The sequence below is a fragment of the Narcine bancroftii genome, chromosome 1 (assembly GCF_036971445.1).
Source record: "Narcine bancroftii isolate sNarBan1 chromosome 1, sNarBan1.hap1, whole genome shotgun sequence".
Classification (NCBI taxonomy): domain Eukaryota; kingdom Metazoa; phylum Chordata; class Chondrichthyes; order Torpediniformes; family Narcinidae; genus Narcine; species Narcine bancroftii.
The window spans coordinates 466,140,227-466,152,071 of NC_091469.1; the positions used below are offsets into that span (position 1 = coordinate 466,140,227).

General features: G+C 42.8%; 1 long non-coding RNA gene across 1 annotated transcript; it reads right to left on the reverse strand.

Moving 5' to 3' along the window:
* Positions 1-543: 543 nt before the first annotated feature.
* On the reverse strand, positions 544-11,580 carry LOC138753791 (uncharacterized). Its single transcript, XR_011351436.1, has 3 exons — positions 11,471-11,580; positions 4,903-4,934; positions 544-743 (listed from the first exon to the last, which is right to left on the reverse strand). It is a non-coding gene; the product is annotated as an uncharacterized lncRNA (long non-coding RNA).
* Positions 11,581-11,845: the final 265 nt, after the last annotated feature.

The following is an 11,845-nucleotide window of genomic DNA, read 5'->3' on the forward strand; positions in this document are numbered from 1 at the left end:
CAACATCTCAGTGAAAGGTGCCTGAAACTTGCTGGTGTTTCAACCCACTGAGATCTCGGTGAGGGAATGCTGCTGTTTGGCACATCCCAAGCTTAAGGAATATGAGCTGAGGAATGCACTGAGACTTGGTGCAGTCTAGAGTCCTTCCATTATTGGGCATTGAGGGGCTGAGATCAAGGAGAAGCCCCTCAAACAACAGAGTGGGGAGTAACACAAGGCACGACAGTGGTGACAATGGTGTCATTAGAATGCATATATTATGATGTACATTGATGAAATGGATGGATATGACACTAAGGATTCGTGAAAAAACTTTGGTTTTCTTTTTTGTAAATAATTTGTTATGAATCAAGTTTATTTTTGGAAAAAAAATAGTGTGATGGGTACCCTCTGCACTTGTCTAACAACATCGGGAGGCTTGGTAACACTCACGACAAAGCAATCCACAACTACCACCACAAAAATGACGAGAAATGAAATTATTCACACTTTTAATTGCGATGCTTTTTCATGCAGAACATTTTGGAAATCTTTATAAGGAACGGTTTTTTTTGTAGGCAAGTTCTGAGGCTGGGCAGGTTCATGCACTCGTGGAATTCATAAACATCCCTGTGGATCAAAATTCTTTGACTTTCGTTTTGAAAAGGCAGCACACATTGTCAGTACTTCTTCCAAATGTCAAGGTATTTTTATGCCATTTGCGTGGGTTTTTTTTTCCCCTGTCCACACCACTGTTGTTTCCTCTGTGGGGAAATACAAAAGGAATTATCACCTGTTATAGAGGTGACTAAATAAAGTCAGTTCAGCTACGACTCATTAATTAACATTAATCCAAAAATAAATCTTATTTTAATTTTGTTAACCATGCAATTTAAAATTAACTTGCTATCCCATTAATAAACTCAATTGTGTTTGACAGACTTAAAGGCAGAAAATTTTAAATATCAGCAGATTTGCATATAAGTGACTTTTACTGCAATTTGTTTATCTCCGATGAAATTACTTGAATAATTATACTGAATTATGGCGACAAAGTACATTACATTAGTTATTTTCCATAATTTATAGAAATGAAAGCTTCAGGCTCTTTGTAGCTAAATTCTTACAAAATGGTTCATCTGGGAATTGTAATGTTTGCTCTCTGCTGAACAAGATGCAGTGATTTTCTAATGCTTTGTGTACAAGGACAGCAATTCTATCAATAACTTGATTAGGGTGCCCTCTAACGGTCATTTCAACATCGTCCCTTGTTCATTTTACACTGGAGTTGTAATCATCTTGTGTTCTTTATTTATACACTGGCAATCAGTGATGGTAATCTAGTTTATATGCACACATATGGATATCTGAACAATGGCATAACATTTAATTGGTACAGTCAGACAAAATTGGCAATAAAACATCTGCTGCAATAATGCTCGAGACCGTTCAAAGCAGCGGGGTGCTGGGTTCCTTGAGGCACTGCACATGATTTTATTATGATGATAAGTCACCAGCAAGGAGCCCAGGATAAAAGGAAACAGAAAGGTTGGCTTCTTGGGAATCATCAACTCTTGTACGGCTAAATGGCATGTGTCTAATTTTAATTGTTGCTGTAATTCCATATTACGGTGCAGCCTTAAAACATGCACAGTTTGTTCAAACATTACCTGCACTACTGCTGGAGATAAACATTGCTGTGATTACAGGAAAAAAACTAATTGCCTTCTAAAGACATGGCTGAATATTTCACGCACACTTGTTTCACTTGGGGACTTTTGACAGGGATCATCTAATTAAGCAGAAGCCGGTCTGCATCCATGGGCGCTGAAAGAGTTGCTGGTCTCAACTAGAGAGAGTAAATGCAACTTGTGAAAGTTTCTGCAACTCACCCCAAATCCCCTCAATCCGTCCAGACACATTGATAAACGTGTGCCATGAAATTTAGTGTTTGGCACCAGCCTGACAGGTGCAAAAAATGGCGATTAATTACATTTTTAAAAGTAAATAAATTAGCACAAAAGAAGAGAAAAGGCGATGTAGTGTCTGTGGTTCATTGTCCATTCATATCTCTGAGGGGAAGAAGCTGGTTTTGTACCTTTAGGTGCTTGCCTTCAGGCTCCTGTACCTCCTTCCTGATGGTAGCAGTGAGAAGAGGGCAATGGGCTGGGTGGTGCGAAGTACGCAGGTCTGCAGACACTAGGATTGTGGTCACTGCACAGAATTGTCGGGTGAACTCAGCCTGTCTCGTAGCGTCCGTAGGAGGTAAAGGTATCTAACCCATGTTTCGGCCTGAGCCCTTCCTCAAGGTACAAGTTTAAAAAAAGAGAGAAGTGACTGTGTTCAAAGGATGTATAAAAGGGAAGAAAGGGAGGGGAAAGAGGACAGACCATCAGACAAAAAATAATAAGAGGAATGGTGAGAATTGATTTGGTTCTGTGAAAGGTGACAGAGGGAAAGTTGATAAAAGCTGGAGGAAAGGAGACATAGGGCAAGATGGGGAAGTTGATGTTGTTGCCATCTGGTTGGAGGGTGCCCACATGGTGAATCTGAGGTGTTGTTCCACCAATTTACAGGTGGTATCAGTCTGGTGATGCGTGAGACCATGGACAGACATGTTGGCAAAGGAATGGGGTGGGGAATTAAAATAAGTGGCCACTGGGAGATCCAGGCTATTGAGGCAGACAGAGCCAAGGTGCTCAGCGAAGCAATCTCCCAGTCTACGTCCAGTCTCTCCAATGAAGAGGAGGCCACAACGGGAGGACAGGATGCAGTGGATGGCCCCTGTAGATTTGTAAGTGAAGTGTTGCTTCACTTGGAAGGATGCTTGGTGTCCTGAATGGTGGTGAGGGAGGTGGGAGAGGTCAAGAAGAGCATCTCCTGCAGTCACAGGGGTAGGTACAAAAGGAGAGGGAGGAGTGGAGGGAGTGCTGGCTCATAAGTCTGGGGGATGGGGTCCCTTGACGGATGTCTGCAACTTGGACGTCTGCCCACTGACTGACCTGTTTCTGGAGGCCATGCCAGACGTACCTAATGGCCAGCATTTTAAACCAAAATCTTGATGGCTGAGTGCACCAGGTTGTGCACCGCGTCGAAGACCTGCCACCTCCACGCTGCCAGCATGATGGGGCGGGGTTTGCCAGTGGAAACGCTGCAGAGGAGCATCTAGTGGCCAGGACCAATGGCAACATTCTCAGCCTGAGGTCAGAAACTGCCCTTCAGTATATCGGGATCTCCAGGTCCTCCTGCTGTGACTTGGCTGGAGCGGAATAGGGCAGGGCCTGGACGGGCTCAATTGCGGGGTGGGATGGGGTATCTGCCACCATGTTACTCTTACCCACGATGTGTTAGATGTCCATGGTGAATTCAGACTTATATGAGATGTTTTGCTGTTGCCTGGGCGTCCACGGGTCAGACACTTCGAGGTCCGTGAAGACCATGAATTGCCCACTTTCCAGAAAATGCCTGACTGCCAGGTACAACACCAATAGCTCCCGGTCAAAGACACTGTATTTGAATTTGGGTGACCAAAGGTGCCTGCTAAAAAAGGCCAGAGGCCGCCATTATCCTTCGATGAATTGCTCCAGTACACCCCGTACTGTTGTGCTGGGAGTGTCTACTGTGAGAGCGGTTGGCGCCTCTGGCCTGGGGTGTACCAGAAGGGTAGTGTTGGCCAGAGCGTCTTTGGCCTTCTGGAACACCTCTGGCCTCATTGTTCTGGGTAATGTCTTTACCTTTCACCGCCATGAGTGGGAAAATGGGACACATGATGCGAGCCACTGCCAGATGGAGTCAGCCCCTTACGTCGTTTATTCAGGCCTGCTGATTGACAGCCGGCCAGGTGGAGTCAGCCCCTTAGGTGGTCTTCCTGCAGGTATAGATATCACCCCCTGCAGTTGGCTGGTGGTCGCAACACCTCATTCAGGCACAGATGGAGATCTACAGATGCTGCGGTTGCAGTAAAAACACACAGTAAATGCTGGAGGAACTCCACCAATCTCATAGAATCCTTCAAAAGTAAGGATCCTTCGAAAGTAAAGAAGGCCTGAGCCCTTCTTCAAGATATAAGAGAAAAGCAGGCAATAAAGACAGAGAGAAAGAGGTGGAAGAATGGGAGGGGGAGGACAAACAACATTAATTGGATATGATAAGAGGGAAGGTGAGACTTGATTGTAAGAGTGTAAGGAGCAAGAGGGGAGGGGGGGGAGAGAGACAGACAGACAGACAGAACTAGAGGGAAGGAGAAAGGGAGAACAAAGATGAGGGGAGGGGTGGTTTTAATGGAACCCAGAGAAGTCCATGTTAATGCCATCCGGTTGGAGGGTGCCCAGGTAGAAGATGAGGTGTTGTTCCCCTAATTTAACATTACTGATACTAGCTTTGAAATTGAGTATTATTTAATTGAACTTAAAATATAGAAAGATTTAAATTCAATTCCCAGGATTATTAATCTAAATCTTTGACTTGCCAATCCACTAACTGACTGAACCTCCATTCTTTGATAATAGGTTGATTAGGTTGATTTTCTATATTTTCATATTTTTTTAAAAAGTGATGTTAAAAACTTTTTATGGCATTTTCGGTTGTGTCATTATGTATGATCAGAGTACAGGAACTAGGAAAATGTGATCCCATGATCTTTCCTGCAATCTTTATTCCTTTAACCCACACTCCTGCAACTGATTCCACCAAAACTCCATTAATCAGCTAACTGATTCATTGGAAATTATGATGGTTTGGCCCTGTATGCTCCTCTCTAAACTGACTGTGGCCCTGTTCCAACATTGTTTTCTAAACTCACAAGAAATCCTTTTCCCAGTCCGTCTAAACTGACCAAGGCCCTGTTACCACACTCTTAAATATATGAGACCACACTCCCTTCAATAGATAAGGGGCCTTAATCTACGGTGTCTTTAAACTCACTTCGTTCACTCCAAAACATCTCAGTGCAACATCTGCAAAAAAAAATAAGAGAATTTAAAAATGTGTAATGCATTAATAGGAGCAACATTCAACAGTCCAGAAAAATTGCTTCAGTGTTTATCTTCAAGAGCAAATAAGTTTCAAGATTGCTAGGGCTACTCAGGATCCTTTAAACTAGAATGGTTGGGGGGAGGGAGCAAAATAGTACAGAGCAGTAAGGAGAAGGTTAGAATGCAAACAAAGAAAGTTTGTAGTAAGTATTTGAATATGGATGGGCAGGTGATAGAGAAGGGAAATGCTCTGGAAGAAGATGAAGGGCAATTGGCAGGAAAAGGAAATAATGTTGTTATTAAAGATGAGGGAAAACAGGGATTAAAAATTGGGAAATCTCTGAAATTCATATATTTTAATGCCAGGAGTATTGTAAAAAAGGTGGATGAGCTGAAGGTGTGGATTGATACTTGGAAGTATGATGTGGTAGCGATTAGTGAGACATGGTTGCAGGAGGGATGTGATTGGCAGCTGAATATCCCTGGGTTTCGTTGCTTTAGGTGTGATAGAGTCGGAGGGGCAAGAGGAGGTGGTGTTGCATTGCTTGTCAGGGAGAATATTACAGCAGTGCTGAGGCAGGATAGATTAGAGGGCTCGTCCACGGAGGCTATTTGGGTGGAACTGAGGAGTGGGAAAGGAGAGGTTACACTTGTAGGGGTGTATTATAGACCACCCGGAGGGGACCGAGACCTAGAGGAGCAAATCTGTAGGGAGATAGTGGATATTTGTGATAAGCACAGGGTTGTAATTATGGGAGATTTTAATTTTCCACATATAGATTGGGAAACACATTCTGTGAAAAGGCTGGATGGGTTAGAGTTTGTGAAATGTGTGCAAGATAGTTTTTTACAACAATATGTAGAGGTGCCGACCAGAGAAGGAGCAGTGTTAGATCTACTGTTGGCAAATGGGATGGGTCAAGTGACGGAGGTTAGTGTTGGCGAGCACTTCGGGTCCAGTGATCATAATGCCATCAGCTTCAATGTCATTATGGAAAGAGATAAGTCAGGGCCAAGGGTTGAGGTTTTTGATTGGGGAAAAGCTAGATTTGAGGAGATGCGAAAGGACTTACAGGGTGTGCATTGGGACAATTTGTTTTATAGGCAGGATGTAGTAGAGAGATGGAAGTCTTTTAAAGATCAGATTTTGAGAGTGCAAAAGCTTGATGTTCCTGTTAGGTTAAAAGGAGGGGCAAAAGGTTTGAGAGAGCCGTGGTTTTCAAGGAATATTGGAAACTTGGTTCGAAGAAAAAGGGAGGCGTACATGAGGTATAAGAAGCATGGAATTAAGGAGATGTTTGAAAAATACATTGAATGTAAGAGGAATCTTAAGAGAGGAATTAGGAAAGCTAAAAGAAGATATGAGGAGACTATAGCAAGCAGGGTGAAAATTAATCCAAAAGGGTTCTACAAATATGTTAATGGTAAAAGGAAAGCGAGAGACAAAATTTGTCCCTTAGAGAATCAGAGCGGAAAACTGTGTGTGGAGCCTAGAGAAATGGGGGAGATATTGAACAGTTTCTTTTCTTCGGTATTCACCAAGGAGAAGGATATTGGGATTTGTGAAATAAAAAAAAGCAAATTGGGTAAATATGGAGAATATAGTGATTACGAAAGATGTAGTGTTAGGGCTTTTGAGGAATATAAAGGTGGTTAAGTCTCCGGGACCAGACGGGATCTTCCCCAGGACATTGAGAGAAGTAACGGAGGAAATAGAAGAGGCTCTGACGGTAATTTTCCAAATGTCATTAGAGATGGGGATAGTGCCGGAGGATTGGCATATTGCGCATGTGGTTCCGTTATTTAAAAAGGGTTCAAGGAGGAAGCCTGGCAATTATCGGCCTGTAAGTTTGATGTCTGTGGTAGGTAAATTAATGGAGAAAGTTCTTAGAGATAGTACTTATAAATATCTGGATAGACAGGGCCTGATCAGGAGCACTCAACACGGATTTGTGGGCGGAAGGTCCTGTTTGACCAATCTGGTTGAATTTTTTGAAGAGGTGACTAGGAATGTGGATGAGGGTAGCGCGGTGGATGTTGTCTATATGGACTTCAGTAAGGCCTTCGATAAGGTATCACATGGAAGGTTAGTTAGGAAGGTGCAGTCTTTAGGTATAAATTTTGAGATAGTCAAATGGATTGAACATTGGCTGAAAGGGAGAGGCCAGAGAGTGGTAGTGGATAATTGTCTGTCAGGTTGGAGGCCGGTGACCAGTGGTGTGCCTCAGGGATCTGTATTGGGCTCATTGTTGTTCATTATATACATTAATGATGTAGATGATGGGGTGGTGAATTGGATTAGTAAATATGCAGATGATACTAAGATAGGTGGAATAGTGGATAATGAAGAAGGTTTTCAAGGATTGCAGAGGGATTTGGGCTGCTTAGAAAAGTGGGCTGAAAAATGGCAGATGGAATTTAATGCTGATAAGTGTGAGGTGCTTCATTTTGGTAAGAAGAATCAGAACAGGACATACGTAGTAAATGGGAGAGCATTGATGAATACGGAAGAGCAGAAGGATTTAGGAGTAACGGTACATCGTTCCCTGAAGGTAGAAACTCATGTGAATAGGGTGGTGAAGAAGGCTTTTAGTATGCTGGCCTTTATCAATCATTGCATGGAATATAGGAGTTGGGAGGTGATGTTGAGATTGTATAAGGCGTTGGTGCGGCCTAATTTAGAGTTCTGTGTGCAGTTCTGGTTGCCTAATTATAGGAAGGATATATACAGAGTGGAGAGAGTGCAGAGAAGATTTACCAGAATGTTACCTGGGTTTAAGCATCTAGAGTACAGGGAGAGATTGGGCAGATTAGGTCTTTATTCTTTGGAGCGTAGAAGGTTGAGAGGGGATTTGATAGAGGTATTTAAGATTATGAAAAGGATGTGGATAGACTATTTCCGTTAAGAGTAGGAAAGATTGAAACAAGAGGACATGAGTTAAGAGTTAAGGGGCAGAGGTTTAGAGGTAACATGAGGGGGAACTTCTTTACTCAGAGAGTGGTAGCGGTGTGGAATGAGCTTCCGGGAGAAATAGTGGCGGCGGAGTCAATTGTATTATTTAAGAAAAAGCTGGACAGGTATATGGATGAGAAGAAGGTGGAGGGTTATGGGCATTGTGCAGGGAGGTGGGACTAGAGAGGAGTGTTTGGTTCGGTGCGGACTAGAAGGGCCGAATGGCCTGTTTCCGTGCTGTAATTGTTATGTTTTATATATATGTTATTATGGTGAAGAACTGCGGCTGCCCAAGGTCACTGTCTCAGTGTAAATGCAACTGGTGCTTCATTTCTTTTTTGCTTCACACGATCAAAGCTGAAGTTCACCTCGAGGAAAGAAGTAATTAATTTAGAGAATAAGGATCTAATCTTGCCTAATTTGCAGTCTCTTTCACCTCCTGCTGTAACAGGTCACTGGCTGGTCATTGCTGCAGGTTGACAAGCAATTGAATAAGCAATTTTTAGCTTTGCAGTATTGCTTTGTGCTGAAATAAGACTGAATATTTTTTTTAAAAAAGCTAGGATACTTCTTGAGTATTGTATTAAATTAAATCTTTGGTCTTATCCTCATTTGTCTCATCCAAGTGCAATAGGACTAATCTGAGTTAGTCAAATGAGGCCTCAATCGAGTAAGGTTTGTTTTGAAGCGTTGCTGTTTATGCCTGCTGGTATGAGGCAGGTACTTTAATTTGTGTCCAGAGCAGAGGAATGTTTTCACCCAAGTTTCCTCCTAAATGAGTCATAAATTTATTGGTGTGCTCTCAACAGTGAACCCTCGTTATCAGCTGCATTGAATTTGTCTCCAGAACATGGGAAGGCCTGCAAAGAGGCGGAGGAGATTTTTTTGAAGACTTTTTGACTGACAGCTTTGGCAGCAAGTGTGGCAACTCGTTCCCCAGCACACTAATTTCATACTACACTCTACGCCCACTGAGGTAAACTCAACTCCACGTGGTTACTTAGGATAAGAGTGAATCACCATGATCAAAAGATGTTGAGAATTATTGATGTGTGTTGATTTTTTTTTTGTTTTGAACTCTTTCTTTGGCTTCTTTGGCTTGGCTTCGCGGACGAAGATTTATGGAGGGGGTAAAAAGTCCACGTCAGCTGCAGGCTCGTTTGTGGCTGACCAGTCCGATGCGGGACAGGCAGACACGATTGCAGCGGTTGCAATGGAAAATTGGTTGGTTGGGGTTGGGTGTTGGGTTTTTCCTCCTTTGCCTTTTGTCAGTGAGGTGGGCTCTGCGGTCTTCTTCAAAGGAGGCTGCTGCCCGCCAAACTGTGAGGCGCCAAGATGCACGGTTTGAGGCGTTATCAGCCCACTGGCGGTGGTCAATGTGGCAGGCACCAAGAGATTTCTTTAGGCAGTCCTTGTACCTTTTCTTTGGTGCACCTCTGTCACGGTGGCCAGTGGAGAGCTCGCCATATAATACGATCTTGGGAAGGCGATGGTCCTCCATTCTGGAGACGTGACCCATCCAGCGCAGCTGGATCTTCAGCAGCGTGGACTCGATGCTGTCGACCTCTGCCATCTCGAGTACCTCGACGTTAGGGGTGTGAGCGCTCCAATGGATGTTGAGGATGGAGCGGAGACAACGCTGGTGGAAGCGTTCTAGGAGCCGTAGGTGGTGCCGGTAGAGGACCCATGATTCGGAGCCGAACAGGAGTGTGGGTATGACAACGGCTCTGTATACGCTTATCTTTGTGAGGTTTTTCAGTTGGTTGTTTTTCCAGACTCTTTTGTGTAGTCTTCCAAAGGCGCTATTTGCCTTGGCGAGTCTGTTGTCTATCTCATTGTCGATCCTTGCATCTGATGAAATGGTGCAGCCGAGATAGGTAAACTGGTTGACCGTTTTGAGTTTTGTGTGCCCGATGGAGATGTGGGGGGGCTGGTAGTCATGGTGGGGAGCTGGCTGATGGAGGACCTCAGTTTTCTTCAGGCTGACTTCCAGGCCAAACATTTTGGCAGTTTCCGCAAAGCAGGACGTCAAGCGCTGAAGAGCTGGCTCTGAATGGGCAACTAAAGCGGCATCATCTGCAAAGAGTAGTTGAACTAAGCACTCAGTGATAGCACAAGGCATCAAAAGAGAAGGAAGGTTGTTCTTTTTAATGTTACTTATCAAATCTGATTTTTTGCTTATGGGTCGAAGGATACATTCTGTGCCTTTCAAATGGAGGTCAAGTGAACACGAGGTATCGTGTATTCTTCACCATGGTTGCACTGTCCACAGATTGTCTTACAAGCAAGAATGTGTTTTAGTCAGGAAGAAACTTGCTTTTTAAAATGATCCCTTTTCTTCAAAGGTGTTCAATTACCTCACAATATCTGCTTTGCATTCCTTTCTTCCAGACACATGATTCTTTGACTGTCAATGGCAACCATAAGACAATAGAAACCAAATACAAGAGTCATAACAGAACACTTTGTATCTCAGGAATATTTTTTTAAAATCATACTTTTTACATAACATCTCCTCACTTGTCAGGAAGGCTCAATAATGACTGCACTTCCTGAAAAGACTGAGGAGCTGGGCAAGACTATTGGCCTCCATCCTGTCAACTTTCTACAAGAGCATCCTGTCTGGCTGCATCACAGTTTGGTGTGGTTGCTGTAGAGGAGTGGTTTTCAAACTTCTTCTTTCCAGTCACATACCACTTTAAGTAATCCCTAGGCCATAGGTGCTCTGTGATTAGTCAGGTACATGAGTGGAAAGAAAAGGTTGGAGCAGTACGGTGAAGTGTCGGGATATAAAATTAATTGGGAAAAGCATGAAATCATGCAGTTTCATAACTCCAAAGGAAATGGGCCAAAGAAAATTTTTCTCAAGCAAAAAATGTTACTAATAATTGGATCTGAAGGAGTGGTTCTCAACCTTTTTTTCCCCCTCACTCACATACCACCTTAAGCAATCCCTGACTAATCACAGAGCACCTATGGTGTAGGGTGGTGCGTGAGTGGAAAGAAAACATTTGAAAACCACCACTGTAGAGCATCAGATTGGGGGGTAATCCTCAGGACCGTAAGAGTAGCACAGTGTGGTATGGTTGCTGCAGGGAATCAGATTGGAGGTCAAGCAAGAGCTTTGTAATTAGTTAAGAACAGACACACTGTGTACCCAAGAGTTACAGCAGTTCAAATATGAAATTTCCTGATTGCAGATCTCACACATCATTACTAAAACTGTGAGATGATTTAAATTTTGATCTTTCAGAACTGACATTAAAAAAAACCAAAATGAGCACTGAACGAATTTACCAAGAGAATACTTGCAGACTACCAATTCAAAGCATGAGGCCACTTAAGAGATTCACTTTGGAAACTGACAAGGCAATCTTTTGTTTTGATACTTGTTAAACCACACTTGAACAATGGAACACCCATTTCTAGTTAATTAAAACAGCACCTCTTTCTCTTCTGCTTACAATCTAATCAGAATTCTTATGCCCATAGACAATGCAACCATGAGGCAATATTGTCGAAATACTTTAGAAAAGAAATCCAGGAAAGAACCAGTCTCCGTCACCTGTTTCAATATATCCATCAGTAAAGGAATTAATGAATCTTGAAATTCTTTATAAAATTCAGAAGTAAAACCATCATCCCCTGGAGATTTCCCACCAGGCATAGATCGAAGCGCTTCATTCACTTCTGTAACAGTACAAAAAAAGCATCTAAGTCCTTAATATCTGTATCCTTCAAAGAAGGTAAAAGTAAATCAGACAAAAAAAAGTCAGTCTTAACTTCATCTTCCAATTCTTCAGAAGTATTCAATTTCTCATAAAATGTACAAAACACATCATTAATTTCCTGAGGTTTATATATAATCGTTGAATCATGTCTAATAGCATTTATTGTTCTAGAAGCTTGCTGTTTTTAACTGCTAAAACTCTCTCACCCA